The sequence below is a fragment of the Mercenaria mercenaria genome, chromosome 5 (genome assembly GCF_021730395.1).
Source record: "Mercenaria mercenaria strain notata chromosome 5, MADL_Memer_1, whole genome shotgun sequence".
NCBI lineage: Eukaryota > Metazoa > Mollusca > Bivalvia > Venerida > Veneridae > Mercenaria > Mercenaria mercenaria.
This window is the reverse complement of record NC_069365.1, coordinates 60,010,720-60,030,418: the sequence shown is the minus strand read 5'-3', so window position 1 is coordinate 60,030,418 and position 19,699 is coordinate 60,010,720. Positions and strand designations below refer to the sequence as shown.

The 19,699-nt window shown below is 36.6% G+C and overlaps 1 protein-coding gene across 6 annotated transcripts in view; it reads right to left on the bottom strand.

Moving 5' to 3' along the window:
- Positions 1 to 19,699, bottom strand: part of LOC123557382 (transient receptor potential cation channel subfamily M member 2-like) — a 153,478-nt gene that overhangs the window by 125,460 nt on the left and 8,319 nt on the right. The window contains exon 1 of one of the 6 annotated variants that reach the window (XM_045348822.2): positions 12,135 to 12,266. The exons of the other annotated variants lie outside the window; for them this stretch is intronic. The gene's annotated coding sequence lies outside the window, so the exon portion shown is untranslated. Of the gene's footprint in view, positions 1 to 12,134; positions 12,267 to 19,699 lie in introns of those variants that run through there. 6 annotated transcript variants of the gene reach the window in all.

The window sequence follows — 19,699 nt, the reverse complement described above, 5'->3', positions numbered from 1 at the left end:
TGGAACCTGTGCAATGTAAGTCAGTTTGTCACAGTGAATAAGTGTGTGAAGTTTCAATCCATTCCCACAAGTGGTTACTGAGATACCAGCTTACATACAAAACCTTAAACAAAATCGGGACGCAGACGCCGACGCATGGGCGAGTCCAATAGCTCTACTATTCTATGAATAATCGAGCTAAAAATCATAATCAAGATCAATCAAAACAATCATGAGAAAATATAGTTGAAATTTTCTTAAAGGTACAGATATGTCAAAATACACTTATAAATTGAAGGTACCATCCATGTTGTACCACAGGAAAGTGGTCTCGGTTTTTCCCTATGGCCAATAATAAAAAAGTTACTAAATAAGCTATTTATAGTAACATAAAAGGGAAGTAATAAAAAAACAAGAGATCACAGAGTGATCTTGGCGCCCACCAATGTGCCATTTTTGAGTGTTCCAAATTTCTAGACTTGACCAGCTCAAGGTCAAATTTCATTTCCGTACACAACACTGTGCATGTGGTCCAAATTCGAAAGCTGTAGCTTGAGAAATGTAAAAGTAGGTCACTAGGTCAATGTCAAGGTCAAAGTTTGTTTCGGTACACAATCCTATGTATGTGGTCTAAATTTGAAGCCTGTAGCTACAGAAACGTGAAAGTAGGTCACTAGGTCAATCTTAAGGTCAAAGTTTGTTTCGGTACACAAAACTATGCAAGTGGTCTAAATTTGAAGGCTGTAGCTTAAGAAATGTAAAAGTAGGTCACTAGGTCAAAATAAAGGTCAAATTTTATTTTGGAATAAAAACTATGCATGTGGTCCAAATTTGAAGCCTGTACCTTCAAAAATGTGAAAGTAGGTCACTAGGTCAATGTACAGGTCAAAGTTTGTTTTGGTATACAAAACTATGCATGTGGTCCAAATTTGAAGGCTGTAGCTTGAAAAATGTAAAAGTAGGTCACTAGGTCAAAATCAAGGTCAAATTTTTTTTTGGAATACAAAACTATGCATGTGGTCCAAATTTGAAGCCTTACCTTAAAAATGTGAAAGTAGGTCACTAGGTCAATGTAAAGGTCAAAGTTCATTTCAGTACACAAAACTATGCAAGTGGTCCAAATTTGAAGGCTGTAGCTTGGGAAATGTGAAAGTAGGTCACTAGGCCAAAATCAAGGTCAAATTACACTTCAGAACATATATCTATGCATGTGGTCCAAATTCAAAGCCTGTACCTTCAAAAATGTGAAAGTAGATCACTAGGTCAATGTGAAGGTCAAAGTTTTTTTCAGTACACAAAACTATGCATGTGGTCCAAATTTGAAGGCTGTTGCTCGAGAAATGTGAAAGTAGGTCACTAGGTCAAAATCAATGTCAAATTTAATTTTGAAACACGTAACTATGCATATGGTCCAAATTTGACGCCTGTACCTTCAAAAATGTGAAAGTAGGTCACTAGGTCAAAATCAAGGTCAAAGTTTTTTCCAGTGCACAAAACTATGCATGTGGTCCAAATTTGAAGGCTGTAGCTACAGAAATGTGAAAGTAGGTCACTAGGTCAAAATCAAGGTCAACTCATGTCAAGGTTCATCTTGCCACTCAAAAATATACATGTGGTCCAAATTTGAAGGCTGTAGCTACCGAAATGTGAAAGTAGGTCACTAGGTCAAAATCAAGGTCAACTCATGTCAAGGTTCATCTTGCCACTTAAAAATATACATGTGGTCCAAATTTGAATGTTGTAGTTATTGACAAGAACATTTTAAAAGCTTTTCCCTATACAAGTCTATATGAACCATGTGACCCCCGTGGCGGGGCCATTTTTGACCCTAAGGGTATAATTTGAACAAACTTGGTAGAGAACCACTAGATGATGCTACATTACAAGTATCAAAGCCCTAGGCTTTGTGGTTTGGACAAGAAGATTTTCAAAGTTTTTCCCTATATAAGTCTATGTAAACCATATGACCCCCAGGGCGGGGCCATATTTGATCCTAGGGGTATAATTTGAACAATCTTAGTTGAAGACCACTAGATGATGTCACATACAAAATATCAAAGCCCTAGGCCCTGTGGTTTTGAACAAGAGGTTATTCAAAGTTTTTCCCTATATAAGTCTATATAAACCATGTGACCCCCAGGGCGGGGCGATATTTGACCCCAGAGATATAATTTGAATACTTTTGGTAGAGGACCACTAGATGATGCTTCAAACCAAATATCAAAGCCTTAGGCTCTGTGGTTTTGGACAAGAAGGTTTTCAAAGTTTTTCCCTATATAAATCTATGTAAAATATAGAAATAAACAAAGGGCCATAACTCACTCATAAATTGTTGAACCAGTCTGATTTTCAGAGGGACACAACTAGGGTACCAATACATCATTCTGACAAAGTTTGGTCAAAATTCCCCCAGTAGTTTCTGAGGAGATGCGATAACGAGAAATTGTTAACGGAAGGACGGAAGGACGGACGTCGGACCACGGACGCAGAGTGATTTGAATAGCCCACCATCTGATGATGGTGGGCTAAAAATATTGTAAGTGAACAAAAGGATCTGCCAAATAAAAACAAGAGCACTGCAATGCAACGCAAATGCAGAGCAATATACACACAAAACAGTCATATGACCTTTGACCCCTAGGAGTGACCTTGACCTTGAAGTGAGCCATCCAAAACATGCACTCTGCACATCGTTTTGATGAGGTGAACATTTGTGTCAGGTTTCTTTGAAATCCTTCAAGGGGTTCAAGAGTTACAAAGCAGAAGGAAAATTGCTAACCAACAGGTAGACAGACAGACAGACGGAGTCGAGGCAATAAAACATAATACGTCTCTTAGGGTGTATAAAAAGGAATTGAGATCTTATGGTGATACAAGTTGTGTGCAAGTTTGGTTAAAATCAAATCATAGATGAAGCTGCTATTGTGCAGACAAAGTCAAAATAGCTAATTCTGGCCCTATCAGGGGCCATAACTCTGTAACCCATTGAGGGATCTGGCCAGTTCAAGAACGGAACCAAGATCTTATGGTGACACAAGTTTCTGTGCAAGTTTGATTAAATTCAAATCATAAATGAAGCTGCTCTTGTGCAGACAAGGTCAAAATAGCTAATTCTGGCCCTATCAGGGGCCATAACTCTGGAACCCATAAAGGAATCTGGCCAGTTCAAGAAAGGAATCAAGATCTTGTGGTGATACAAGCTGTGTGCAAGTTTGGTTAAAATCAAATCATAAATGAAGCTGCTATTGCACAGACAAGGTCAAAATAGCTAACTTTGGCCCTTTCAGGGGCCTTAACTCTAAAACACATTACGGGATCTGGCTGGTTCAAGATAGGAAACGAGATCTTATGGTAACACAAGTTTTGTGCAAGTTTGATTAAATTCAAATCATAAATGAAGCTGCTATTGTGCAGACAAGGTCAAAATAGCTAATTTTGGCCCTTTCAGGGGCCATAACTCTGGAACCCATAATGGGATCTGGCCAGTTCAAGAAAGGAACCAAGATCTTATGGTGATACAAGTTGTGTGCAAGTTTGGTTAAAATAAAATCATAAATGAAATAACTATCGTGCAGACAAGAAATTGTGGACAAACGACCGACGGACGACGGACGGACGACCGAAGACGGACGAAGGGCGATCACAAAAGCTCATCCTGTCACTATGTGACAGGTGAGCTAAAAACAGCTAAGTCGAATAAGGGGTATAATTTTGTAAAAATGCAAAGTAGAGTTATGGAACCTGTGCAATGCAAGTCAGATCATCACAGTGAAGAGGTGTGTGAAGTTTAAATCCAATCCCATTAGTGGGTACTGAGATACCAGCTTACATATAAAACCTTAACCAAAAATTTCTAAGTCAAAAAAGGGGCATAATTTTGAAAAATAGCAAAACAGTTATGCAACCTGTGCCATGTAAGTCAGTTTATCACAGTAAATAAGTGTGTGAAGTTTCAATCCATTCCCACAAGTGGTTACTGAGACACCAGCTTACATACAAAAACTTAACCAAATCGGAACACCGAAGCGGATACAAACGCATGGGTGTGTCAATAGCTCTATCTATTCTTTGAATAGTCAAACTAACAAGAGGGCCAAGATGGTCCTAGGTCGCTCACCTGAGAAACACACCATAACAGTGTAAACATGTTTTACCTAGTGATTCCATAACAGTGTAAATATGTCCGGCGTTTGTCTGTCGTCCGTCAACATTGAAGACTAGACCTATTTCTAGTGACCTAGTGATTTCATGGAAACAAATATTCTGGCCAATTTTCATTAGGACTGGACCAAAAAATTAATGTGGTCGAGTTTACAAATGTAAACAAGTATTTTCTTTGATATGACCTAGTGACCTAGTTTTTGACCCCAGATGACCCATATTCAAACTTGAATTAGATTTCATCAAGGCAATCATTCTGACCAAACCTCATGAAGATCAATTGAAAAATACTGCCTTTATCGCATACACAAGGTTTTTCTTTGATTTTACCTAGTGACCTACTTTTTAGCCCCAGATGATTATATATGAACTCGACCCAGATTTCATCAAGGCAATCATTCTGACCAAATTTCATGAAGATCAATTGAAAAATACAGCCTCTATCGCATACACAAGGTTTTTCTTTGATTTGACCTGGTGATCTAGTTTTTGACCCCAGATGACCCATATTCAAACTTGACCTAGATTTTATCAAAGCAATCACTCTAACCAAATCTCATGAAGATCAACTGAAAAATACAGCCTCTATCGCATACACAAGCTAAATGTTGACGGACGAAAGACAGACAGGCAGACAGACGGCGGACATCGAGCAATCACAAAAACTCAGGTGAGCTAAAAACAAAATAGAGTTACAAAACTTGTGCAATGTAAGTCAGTTTATCACAGTAAATAAGTGTGTGAAGTCATGTGGTTACTGAGATACCAGCTTACATACAAAAACTTTATCAAATAGTCCAATAGCTCTACCTATTCTTTGAATCATAATACTGACAGTGGTGGTATTATATTTTAGTTCCCTTCACATAGTAGGACTATATAACATAGAGCCCTAAGAAAAGACACTCGCAAGAAAATTATACTGCCAGTTAATAATGAAAGTCATATTAGCAGTTTCAGCCACAAACAGCATAAAAGCTGTATGAGGCAAGCAACACAGTTATGACTAAAAAGTCTTGTCACTAAAAGATAAAACAACTAGAAGATGCTTTTGTAGAAAAGCGCATGTCTCCTACTGCATAGTAGTAACAGGCAAGAAGTCAACAGGGGACAGTCCCAAGCAAAAGTCCAAAAGACATCGATGGTCGGCTGCAATAGGGATCATCTACCCCACATGTCCAACCATCCTAAGAAGTTTCAACATTCTGGGCCTTGTGGTTCTCAAGGTATTGATCTGAAACAGTTTTCCATGTTTAGGCCCCTGTGACCTTGACCTTTCTTAAAGTGACACCAAAATCAATAGGGTCATCCACTCTGTAAGTCCTATCATCCTATTAAGTTTGAAGGATCTGGGTTATCTGGGTCAAATGGTTCTCAAGTTATTGATCTAAAACAGTTTCCGATTTCTGGCCCGTGACCTTGAACTTTGATCAAGTGACCCAAAAAGCAAATATGGGCCATCTACTCTACATTTCCAATCATCCTATGAAGTTTAAACATTCTGGGTCAAATGATTCTCAAGTTATTGATCAGAAACATTTTTCTATGATCAGGCCCCTGAGACCTTGACCTTTGATCAAGTAACCCGAAAAAATCAGCGTTTTTTTTCACCAAAATATTCGGCGAAATTCGGCCCCATTCCCCCCTCAAAATAGTATGTTTTTTTCCCCTTTCCAACGCCTAAAATTCCCCTCCGAAAATAAAAAAAATGCCAATCAATTAAATCATAATTCACTAGTTTATTTTATTTATTTTCATATAGAAAACAGTTCACCACGGTATCTCGCGTTTTGTTTACATCGACACCGGTTGGAGTAACTTCCCTTGATAAATCAGAATCATTGAAGCGCTTTATTATTCTGCACAACAACGCTGTTGAATGTTAGTCTGTAAATGATTTGTATTCTATTTGTTTGGCCGGGTGGTATTGAGTTTTCCATCTTCTAGTCAGTCAGGGTGTGATTTTATGCTTTGGGAAGGGACTAGTCCAATGCATACATTTTTTTTACAGTTTGTTTTTATTGTGACAGGTCAAATGTAACAGTGACTGCAAATGTCAGAATTTGACAGAAATAAAAAAAACAGCCACTCACCGACTTGCTTAGGAAGGGACCTAATGTCTGTTGTAAATTTTGGTAGTCTAATGGATGTCTTAACCTCCACATTTGAAAAATTTATTTGGTAATCTGTTATTGATATGCTACATTGTGTTATATGTCCTGTCACATGCTCTTATGGGCACTTAATTTATCAATAAACTTGAAACTATAGTTTATTTCATCACAAATGAAAATTCCCCTTTTCTTAGTTTTACGCCATATTTTTCCCCCTCCAAAGGGCACCGACCCCCTTCCCCCAAAACTGAAAAAAATCACTGAAAATAATAGGAGTCATCTATTTTGTAAGCCCTATCATTTCAGAGATTTTTTTACTGTTAAGAAACTGGGGCCCAGGCCCATTCATTTGGGAAAAATGGCGGGTAAAACCTGAAAATTGGGAAATAAAAATAAGTTTTACCATCATACAACCTTTATTTCAGCATTGTTATTGTTTGATGTCGTATTTACAAGTCTTTTGTTTTATATTTTTTGTCTTTTGAAAGTGTCTACTAAATTTTCAGACCTGTATTTCTTCAGTGAGAAACTCGCAGACACTCAACTGTCAGTAAAATTTTGGGAAATTTAAACCTAAGAACTGGGAAAATAAGCACATTTTTGCAACTGGGATGGGGCCCATATTCAGCCCCAAAATCAACCTTAAAAAATCCCTGCATTTACACGGCTACTAAACGCTAGCGCCACCACCAAATTGTGGTGATAAGGAGAAGAGCTGTCGACACTTCCGTGGTGCAGCTATCGCCCATTTCTGCTTGTAAACACGGGAGTAAAATTTGTATTTTATCTTATATTTTTATTGATATAACTTTTTTCGCAAATCGAAGAATGTAGTTCCATGTAACAACACTTTTACTACAGGTTGGCTGTGATTTCATTAAAATAATATGCAAATTGTGGTGTCAGGAGCTTTTCTCCCGAATTTGACAGTGGCACATTTTCATATCAGTCAGTATTCAAACACCATTCTGATAAATAGACACACTGTAAGAACATACCTGCGCATGCAAATGGTGTAGAAATGATAAATAACTATATACGCACACACCATGAATAATAGAATCTCGGGTTAGAAGAAATATACCGGGATTTTTAAAAGTGGTGGCGCTATAACACTAGTGATGGCGCTATACAGTAGTGGTGGCGCTGTTACGGCATTCAAAAATACGAACTGCTGACGCATCCGGAACAAAACAAACACCAACATTCTCTTAACTGATAATTTTCCTGCAAGGAATTATGTTATTAAAGAAAGAAAAACACGATTATAGTTTTTTTTTACCATTGTGAAACATTCTCTATCTAAGAAAAAAAAAGAACATAATACTCACAGACCCTTGGGACTCTTGTAGTCAAAGTAAATATTTTCCTTTGTTTAAAATGTTAATGTAGAATTATTTCTAACCTTTAAATATTCTACTTAAATACAAACGTAAGTGTACTTTAAATTCTGGTCAAGAAAAATAGTAGCAATACTTTTATTTCAAACAAAGATTTGTGTCCAGGAAATAATTTGAAGATAGTGCAGAATTTATTTGTTATATTAAAATTCTGAAAGGTACTTCCCTTTGTTTTTATAATTATGTCGTTTGCATGTCATTGTAAACTAAAGACCTTACTTTCACAATTCTTTCTGAAAGGTGAGTACAGTGCATTTTCAATTCCAATCGATTAAGTATGATTAATCAATACAGCTTAGATGTACAATCTGAATCCATATACATGTAGATTATTTTGCGATCATGTATAGTCGTGTTTTAACTTTTTTTAGTGTTTTTTTTCGTAATTCTTTGGTGTATGGGAATACGTGTAATTCATTTCTACACCATTTGCATGCGCAGTTATGTTCTTACAGTGTGTCTAATCATCGGAATGGTGTTCGAATAGACGAATACTGACCGATATGAAAATATGCCACTGTCAAATTTGGGAGAAAAGCTCCTGGCACCACAATTTGCATAATATTTTAATGAAATCACAGCCAACCTGTTATAAAAGTGTTGTTACACGGAACTACATTCTCCGGTTTTCGAAACATAATCTATCAATGAAAATATAAGATATAAGATAAAATATAAATTTTACTCACGTGTTTACAAGTAGAAACAGGCGATAGCTGCACCACGGAAATGGCGATAGCTCCTTTCCTTATCACCGCAATTTGGTGGTGGCGCTAGCATTTAGTAGCCGTGATTTAATGATGTTTGAAGGTTCTAGGTCAAATGGTTCTCCAGTTATTGATCGAAAATGAAGAGTGACACGCAGATGGCCCCTGTGACATTGACCTTTGAAGGAGTGATCCCAAAATACATAAAGATCCTATACTCTGTAAGTCCCAGCACCCTATTAAGTTTAATTAGGTTCTGGGTCAAGCGGTTCTCAAGTTATTGATCGGAAATGGTTTTCAATGTTCAGGCCCCTGTGACCTTTGATGGAGTGACCCCATAAACAATAGGGGTCGTCTACTCCATAAGCCCTACCACCCTATTAAGTTTGAAGGTTCTAGGACAAATGGTTCTCCAGTTATTGACCAGAAATGAAGTGTGACAGACGGAAGGAAGGTCAGGGCAAAACAGTGTCTCCCCCAGGGGGTAGGAGACTTAGTGAAAACATAGTCATAAACAAGAACTAAAGTGGCAATGAAAATTGTGTCACAGAACTTTCCCCTCTTATGATGCTTTATAAAATAACAGACTTCACCAAAAATATTGTTACATTGAACTAGAATTGTGTCCATGAGACATGGCTGCCCCAACAATTTCATATCAAGGTTTTTCACCTGTGCTGCGTCCTTCAAGGAGTATGAGTATAATACCCTATACAGTAAAATTAACACTGGTCAAAATGATCACGGCTCATCTTTCATGATCATATTCAGATAAGGTAGGGTGCATCTGGGCAATTCTGGGATACCAGCTTACATACCAAAAATAACCAATTACTATTAACCAATAATTACTGTCAAACAATGGGCAAATTAACTTTGTAAAACCTGTGCAGCTTACATACAAAAGGACATCGGACATTATGCTAGGGATTTTGCCCTAAGTTCAGTGCTTGACTTGACTTCAGTAGCTGATAGTTTTATATAACAGCTTCAAATACTGATAAATAAGTTATATTCCTATCAAACTGTCACAAAAAATAGCTTTATTTTATATTCGTTTTCTTGAAATTCACACAGTTTGTAACTAAGGGTCATATTTTTGAAAAATTTAAAATGTGTATTTTTAGTTAAAATAAGCATTGGTATTTATGGTATGTCTACTACGAAATATTTTAACACAATAAATAAACTGATACCATGCAGATTATCAGTTTTATTGACATTTTTGAAAATAAACGAAACGGAAAAAATAAAAGTTGAACAAAACATTTGGCCCCTAACTGTACTTCAGTTATTTCCACCCGAGTGCCCATGATAACACTGATGCATTGATCATATTCTATTGTTTGTTTTCTATCTATTGCTATACTGTATTTATACACATGTACAATACTGACCGGGCATTATGTGGAGGATTATTATTGAATACATGCAGTGGTGTAGCTGGCCATACATAGGCGTAGTTGGCCTTTTTCAGTTGAAACGGAGGGGTGCAGGAGACTGCCTCTTCCACTGCAGGGTCAGGGTTGCCTTACTTTTAGCATTTTATATCAGTGGAACTTCACTAGCTAGTATCAACATTTATATAGATACTCTTGGGGTGTCTGTGTTAGTTCTTTGAGGTCCTTACTAGTATTTCGGCTGGCTTCGAAATAAGTTTCAGACGTGTGAGCGAATTGATGTTAATTCTGGGGGTGTCAGTGTTAGTTATGGGCGAGTCAGTATTAGTTCTATGGGTGTCAGTGTAAGTTCTGGAAGCAATTAGGTTAGTTAATGAGATGGTGTCTGGTGTAGTTCTGTTATGGTATAGGATGCTGGATGGAATAAAAGCAAATGTTGCTCTTAAAATGCATTTTAGGTTCGCTTCAACTGTGTCCTACAAAAGGTAAAAAATTGCACCTAAGTGGCACTATTCCCATAGAAGTTTGTCTGTATTTCTTTGTCATGTTTACGTTGAAGACACATATGTAATATGTCGAGGCCACTTGCTTGGTTCTTGACTTATGACAGATGCAGTTGTCTCAGTCCTGATGACACTCGATCGACGGACTAAGACTGTCAAGAGGTAACAGATCTGATTAAAAAATTCATAAGATATACTTATAAGGATCTGTCTGCTTTCCAGCTTCACTTTCTATGTCCCCTATTTATTTAGTTTAGTGTTTTTTGTGCTTGAAATATTTACACAAGAGCTGTCTCCATAGGATGACACATGCCCCCGATGGCACTTTGAATGAATATATAGTTATGGCCGATGTTAGAGTTTAGGACCTTTTACCTACGGAACTGGGTCTTGCGCGCGACACGTCGTCTTACTGTGTCAAACATTCATGCGTAGATATTTTAAAATCCATGCATGAATGACAAAGATATGGACCGGACACGCCTATCAATGCACTATCATGAAAAATGACCTTTAACGTCTAAGTGTGACCTTGACCTTTGAGCTACGGACCTGGGTCTTGCGTGCGACACGTCGTCTTACTGTGGTACGCATTCATGCCAAGTTATTTGAAAATCCATCCATCGATGACAAAGATATGGACCGGACACGCCCATCAATGCACTATCCTTTAACGTCTAAGTGTGACCTTGACCTTTGAGCTACGGATCTGGGTCTTGCGCGCGACACGTCGTCTTACTGTGGTACAAATTCATGCCAAGTTATTTGAAAATCCACCCATCGATGACAAAGATATGGACCGGACACGCCCATCAATGCACTATCCTTTAATGTCTAAGTGTGACCTTGACCTTTGAGCTACGGACCTGGGTCTTGCGCGCGACACGTCGTCTTACTGTGGTACACATTCATGCCAAGTTATTTGAAAATCCATCCATCCATGACAAAGATATGGACCTGACACGCCCATCAATGCACTATCCTTTAACGTCTAAGTGTGACCTTGACCTTTGAGCTACGGACCTGTGTCTTGCGCGCGACACGTCGTCTTACTGTGGTACACATTCATGCCAAGTTATTTGAAAATCCATCCATCGATGACAAAGATATGGACCGGACACGAAAATTGCGGACAGACTGACAGACCGACAGACGGTTCAAAAACTATATGCCTCCCTTCGGGGGCATAAAAAATGAATAAAGCTGTATATATGTAAGGTTTAGGAAACACATGCAATAAGTGTCAGATATTTATGTAAAAATTTATTTGCTGACACCCTGTACGTATTTTTTTTCAATTTTAAACACTTTCCCACCTGTGACCAAGTGCCATTTTTGCAGCATACGTATATAATAATTTTTTACAAAGGCATGTGAACTATTTTGTTGCGTCACTGGTGGGAAAGATGTTTAAAACGTAAAAATGATTTATGTTCATATTTTAATAGAAAAGAGAATGAGAAATGTCTACAAAGTCTTCTTTTTTGTTCATAAACTTGTAAAATGAAGTCGCATTTATCAAGAAATGGTCTTCAACTATCATAACTATGCAATTTCAGAAGTCTATCCCTATGTCACGTTTTCCTTAATCGGATAGGCAATCTGAATAGGAAAATGTCCGAGGTCCTTTGTCCAAATCCTGACACAGATGCAGATGTCAGAATGGACGAGTGCAACAATTCTACTCATATTCTTTGAAAAGTCAAACTGCCATTTTAACAATTTCATCTACTTAAATCCCTGCTTGTTAGTTCTTATCTATGAATTTAGTAAAACTTCTTAACTACTTCGCATATTTAACAAGCAGCGACCAAATGTCTATGTCAATTTCTACAATGTCACACATTTTTTAATTACATCGAAAACTTACCTTACATTTAGCTGAATATAATTTTAAGATTATTTAGTAGAATTTCAAAACTTCCGAGAACTGTGCACAGCATGTAATATTCCTTTCTATCTTATATTGTCTCTAAAATAACAAGTGAATGAAACAAAGTCCTCCACTTGAAGGTGACTATCTCAACTGCAGTATAACTTAATGATCTAATATCTGTGGATGATGTATATACAATACTGTACTGTATATATGTAGTACTAATAAACTTTGATAATGTGGCAGTTGAGTCCAATAAGTCCAGGGGTGTTCAGAGATAATCCGTCATAGATCTATTGCAAAGCAAATTATTGGATTTACCTGTATTGGACAATAAACAGTATCGATTGTATTCAGGTCAACTGCCACATTATCAAAGTTTATTAGTATGTTATAACACACAACATTCCAATAAAAATTTGCATCTGTTGTTGATTGCTTATTACATCTATATCATAAATAAAAGTATCTACCCGGTAATTTCAATTATAAGAACAATTCATTTTTAACTGGATGGAAAAATATGAGAAAACAAGAGCAGCTGTTCATAACATATATATAGATACGGATAAGACAGGCAATCCTCGACTATTCGAATCTTTTTGTCCCAAAAGCAGGAATATTAACCTAAATGTTAAAATATCAATGTGGTTTTAATCCAGTATCTGCAATAGTTTTGGAGATGTAACTTGCATGTAAAACTGTAAACAGGATTCTTTTAGTCCAAAAGGGGGCATAATTTGGCCAAAATACATGTACATGTCAGAGTTATGGGACTTGATCAAGTGATTTTCATAACTGACCTTAAAAAAAAGAAAAAATATGTTTCAAAGCTATATGCCTTTAATTGTAAAATGTAATTTTATGTACTTGCATGCAAAAATTTAACCAAGATGTGATGCCAACGCCGATGCCAGGGTGAGTAGAATAGCTTGGACTATTCTTTGAATAGTTGAGCTAAAAATACAGGAAATCATCACATTAAAGGGAAGTAATTGTGAAGAAAACACATCAATTCTTTTTTTTAAATTGGGACCCTATGACACATGAGATTAGATTAAAATATTTTACATATTGGATATGAAAGGATCAATGTTGACTTATGACCTTCAAGAGAAACCTTGATTTTGAGTATAAAGTCTGGGTAATGCTCAAGACAATTCGTTTCATTATGGGGAACATTTGTGCTAAAAATTCCTTCATGGATGGCAGAGCAATGGACCTGACAGGAAAAAGAACCAAATGACTGGAATATTACCCTAAATCTGACTTCCAAGTGTGCCCTTGACCTTTGACTTGAAACATATTAGTTTAGTTTGTTTTGGGTTTAGTGCCATTTTTCTAGATATTTAAACAATTTTTATGAACCACATTTCCACTTTGCATCACCAATACAACCAATATACATGTAGGAAAAGGGAGGTAATAATGATTTTTCAAACTTGCATTTCCAATGACTTTCAGCTAAATATATAGTTGTTAAATCTTTAACAAAGAAAATACAATCAGTCTTACATCAGTATCATTCCATATGTAAAACAAATCTATCAAATTTAAACATATGCTTTAATAACTTTTATATTGGCTGGAGTGCAAAAGGAAAGGGATATCAAATTTTAACAAGAGAGCCATGATGGCCCTATATCGCTCACCTGATTAAGACTATTTAAGATGAGTATTGAAATCTGCATCAAACTTAATACATGTGGTCAAAGGTCAGGGCTAAGAACATTAAAGATTAGTATTGAAATCTTTATCGAAAGTTACTGACATGGTCCACATTTCTATGTTGTTAAGATCGGTGTGCAAAACTGTATATGTCATCCAAATTTCAAGGCTGTATCTTAAAAAAACAAAAATGTAGGTCAGAAGGTCAAGGTCACAGTCAAGTGACCTCTTATTACTTGGGGTCATCAGGTAATTATAATTAAACAGTCTAGGAAATATGATCAGATAATTTTTGAAGTATATTTTCCTATATAACTCATACACAAGTGACCCCCGGGGCAGGGCCTCTTTTCATCCCAGGGGCATAATTTGAACAATTTTGTTTGAGAACCACTAAGCAATGCTACATACAAATGTACCAAATATCAAAGGCTTGCGCCTTGAACTTTCAGTGAACTTTTAGACAAGATTTTTTTTTCTATAAAACGTAAAACTTGGGGGCCCCGGACAGGGCCTTTTTTCAACCCAGGGGCATAATTTGAACAATTATTGTAGAAAACTACTGGGCAATGCAACATACCAAATATCAAATACCTTGGCCTTTCAGTTTCAGGCAAGAAGATTTTTAAAGTTTTTTTCCTATATAAGTCTATGTAAAACTTGGGACCCCCTGGGTGGGGCCTCTATTCACCTAAGGGGCATAATTTGAATAATCTTAGTGAAGGACCACTAGGCAATGCTACATATCAAATATCAAAAGCCTAGGTCTTACAGTTTCAAACAAAAAGATTTTTAAAGTTTTTCCTATATATAAGTCTATGTAAAACTTGGTACCCCCGGGGCAGGGCCTCTTTTCACCCTAGGGGCATAATTTGAACAATCTTGGTAGACAACCATAAGGCAATGCTACATACCAAATATCAAAAGGTCTAGATCTTGTGGTTTCAGACAAGAAGATTTCTAAAGTTTTTTCCTATATAAGACTATATAAACCATGTGACCCCTGGGGCGGGGCCATATTTGACCCTAGGTTAATAATTTGAACAATCTTGGTAGAGAACCACTATATAATACTACATACCAAATATCAAAGCCCTAGGCCCTGTGGTTTTGGACAAGAAGATTTTTTAAGTTTTTCCCGAGTTCTGCTCGGAATTAAATGCTTCGAATAATTTTGAAAGGGAACCACCCAAGGATCATTCCTGTGAAGTTTGGTGTAATTTTGCCCGGTGGTTTTCAAGAAGAATTTTTTAGGAATTTTTAACGGACACACGACGCACGACGGACATTGAGCAGTCACAAAAGCTCACCATGAGCCTTTGGCTGAAGTGAGCTAAAAACACCAGCTGTGAAAAGCTAACTTGCATTAAACACTAAATGAACACAGATAAGTGTAAATGATCAGGCCCCGCGTTCACAAAACATTTTCAGTCTCAGCTGAGTTTGATAATGAAACTTTATTTGTCATTTATATCTAAATAGCATGTTTTAAACTAAATTCTAAATCAATAACTATTCTCAAGTGGCTATTCAGTACTGATGGTCAGTCTCAGTTGGCAAGTCAACACTTTAGTTTAGTAAAATGATATAAAATTTCAAACTAAACACAGCTGGAAAACAAATGTTTTTGAACACGGGCAGTGTGTGAAGTTTTGAACAAATCTGTTAGTTGACCAAAATCTGATTGTCTAACTAGTGTCTCTGCTTTCTGTACCAGTTCTACATGCTTTTCTCTGCAAGTAAATATGCAAACTTCTTTGCATGAATCAGAGACAAACAACAAAATTTCAAACAAAAAAAATCTTTATCAAATCATCAGAGAGAACATACGAGGCACCCATGGACCAAACACAACTCTGCCGGAGTATCCTCTACCTACTGAGCAAATTGGGCAGGCTGATCTTACAATGGAATCCAATGTATCTTGATACCTAGTAAAATGTATAGGTCGTTCCATGACAAAACCTGTGTTAGTGACAAAATCAAAATTCAGGTAACAAAAGAATTCATGAAGAACATTCTTTTACCTTTCAAATCTGAAAATTTGACGATGTTTTCTTCATTACGTCAAGACTTACAAAAAGTTACAATTGTTAGTATTAAAGTCACCAAAGGCATTTATTAATAAAGAGACTTGCCATCAATAATGTCATAAAAAATTAGCAGTACATTGAATGACGTAGTCGTGAATAGCATATATATTTTTCATGTCATTTATGCCACAAATTAAGCTATTAACTACATGTACAAGTAACTAACATTGTAAAATGATTTCACTGAAAAATAGCGTAACCCATGTATTTTTGGTTTCATCATGGGCCTTTTATCGATACACCATTCTCATGGTGCATGGGTGCTCTAGAAATTTGGTTGCCATGATAACACAAGTAACATTTATATGTAAAATATTGTAAAATCTGATTTGCTTTAAATCAGATAACATAATTGCAATACACAAGATTCTAGTTGAGAAAAACATTGATTTTCCAGTATTTTAAACTATTTATTATGCAATAATTATATCATATCAAAAGTACAGGTTTTCTCATTGAACAGTCGAAATATTATACATTACCTAGTATAAATAATTACAGTTTGACACAATGACAAAAAAATGTTATTTTTTGGCTCAGTACAAAATACATGCTGGCAACTGTCTCAGTATGAAATTATTCTATCTGCACAGGCCATTCCTAAACAAATGATTGTTTCCACTGCTCCATCCATCCAATAAAATCTGCCTCTCTTTTTTTTTTTTAATTCTAAAAATGATATTAACTGTATGTCAATAGGACACTGATTTCCCTACTTACTGTCAGTGTACTCATTATGTTAATTGATGATAATGCAAGGCTAAGTAAACTTTCATATTACCTTGGGTTTGGAGAGTAAGTTGGGAAGACGGGAAGTATGCATACTAAGAAACATAAAAGCATAAAAGAAACTGTATAAAGGTAATGTTTTCTTTTCTTTCTGGGAGGGGAGAGAAGAGAGAAATGGGGTAAGGAAGGCAAATCTTAAACAAGAGCTGTTTGTAAAATACATGCCCCCAAAATGGCCTGTTCTATTTTCATTCCTGAGATCACAATGTCCTTGCCCTCTGACCTACTGAAGAAAAAAAAGGGTCATTATCTGACCACAGGCAATCATCCTATTATGATTTTTGGTTGTAGGCCAAAACAATCTCATGTTTAAGACCACCTTTAAAAGCAACTAGATGTGTGTCCATAGGACACTGGAGCCCCCACCAGACTTTTCCTGTCACTGTACATGGGTAACAAATTTAACTATTTATGAGCATGCTCCAAGTCTAAAGTACTAAAGAAAAGCACAACTTTATCATTTTAAGTTTTCAATCCCAAGAAAAACATGAATTTGATAAAAGCTTCCATTATGGCAAACAAAGTCCTATATAATAACAAGTGAATGAAGTATTGCCATGCAATACAAAGTCCCCTACTGGAAGGCACCTAATTTTCTCTACTGCAGTATAACATAATGAACTGATATCTGTCAATGATGTATAAACAATATTGTACTATATATACAATATGTTATAACAAAACACTTGGATTAAAATTTATATATATAAAAACCTATAGTTGTTTTCATATTGAATTTTTTTGGCTGATTATAAAAATGTTATCATGTAAGTTATTTATAGTAACAACAAAGGGAAATTAATCTTTAAAAAAAAAAAAAAAATCTATATAATATAAGTCCAGAAGAAACTCTTTACCAGGTAGAGATAGGTCAAAATACACCTAAAAATTGGATGTAACATGCATGCTGTACCACAGAAAAGTGGTCTCGATTTTTCTCTACCGCCAGTAATAAAAAAGTTACAATAAAATCTATTTATAGTAAAACAAAGGGACGTAATTCTAAAAACAAGGGTGCCTCATGGTGGTGAACATTTGGTCCAAGTTACATCAAAATCCCTCCATGCATGAAGAAGAAATGTTCCGTACAAAGTCATTCTTGAATTTGACCTTTGACCTCTAAATATGACCTTGACCTTAGACCTAGGGACCTGGTTCTTGCGCATGACATGTTGTCTCATCCAGGGGAATAATTGTGCCAACTGATATCTAAATCCTGCTTTGCATGACAAAGTTATAGACCGGACAGGAAAAAATTCCTCTTGACCTTTGATCTCAGTGTGACCTTGACCTTTAAGCTAGGGTACTAGGTGTTGCGCATGACATGTCGTCTCATCATGGGAAACATTTATACCAAGTAATATTGTAATCCCTCGATGGATAACAGAGTTCTGGATCGGACAGGGAAAAAACCTTATTGACCTTTGACCCCCAATTGTGACCTTGACCTTTGAGCTAGGGGTCTGGGATTTGCACATGACACGTCGTCTCATCATGGGGAACACTTGTGCTAAGTGATATTAAAATTCCTTAATGAATGTCAGAGTTATGGACCGGACACGAAACAGACCCTGTTCATGCTATGTTAACATTTGACTGCTAAGTGTGACCTTGACCTTTGAGCTAGGGGTTTGAAAATTGTGCATGACACATCGTCTTATTATGAGGTACATTTGTGCCAAGTAATATTAAAATCCCTTCATAGATGGGAGAGTTATGGACCGGACAGGAAAAAAGCCCTGTTGACCTTTGACCTCCAACTGTGACCTTGACCTTTGAGCTAGGGGTCCGGGTTTTGCGCATGACACATCGTCTCATCATGGGGAACATTTATGCCAAGTAATATTAAAATCCCTTCATGGATGGGAGAGTTATGGACCGGACAGGAAAAAAGCCCTGTTGACCTTTGACCTCCAATGTGACCTTGACCTTTGAGCTAGGGGTCCGGGTTTTGCGCATGACACGTCGTCTCATCATGGGGAACATTTTTGCCAAGTAATATTAAAATCCCTTCATGGATAGCAGAGTTATGGACCGGACAGGAAAAAAGCCCTGTTGACCTTTGACCTCCAATTGTGACCTTGACCTTTGAGCTAGGGGTCCGGGTTTTGCGCATGACACGTCGTCTCATCATGGGGAACATTTGTGCCAAGTAATATTAAAATCCCTTCATGGATGACAGAGTTATGGACCGGACACAAAATTGCGGACGGACGGACGGACGGACAGACGGACGGACGGACAGACGGAATAACGGAAAAGCGCATTCCTATAGTCCCCGAAACTGGTTTTCAACCAGTAGGGGACTAATAATTAGCTAATAACTATTATTGATTTAATTAAAATTGATTTTCAAATTTTCTAGTGATTATTGATTAAAGGATTATAAATACAGGGTTCTCACTAGCAATTTTCAGTTGCAGTTCTGTACCCCCAAAGTTGCAGTGCTAAGTAGACCAACAGATAGCCTTAAGTGTTTCGTCAAAACTTTGGCCTTTTTTGTACAGACATGTTTAGTGATCACAATACTTCACCTAAACAATGCTCTGATGAGCTTAAAAGATAAAGACAGAATATAGGTGAATTGTAAAACTTTATAATTTATTAGCAACATTGAATTAAAACATTTTGTTCTTTTCTGGAATACAATAATGCACAGTACATTTCATCTCATTTTTGCATGTCACTATCAATTTCAGAGTCAAAGGATTCACTAGCATCGTTTTTATTTCTTTTAACCATAAAATTACTCAAAGAATTATAATTTAGACTAATTTTAACTTTTTCTAAAATGTTCTTTAATTCTGCCACGTAATTAGTATGTGAGAAAACAATCGAAATTACTTCATGACAAATACTTTATAAATTATCGGTTTTCAATCAGCGATCGTCACCTATGCAAACACGCAGACAATCACATGTAATTGCATAAGTAATACACATGTATGCCGTCATATCTCGCGGTGTAACGCAAAAGGGCAACACTGATTAGCTATACACGGCAATCTA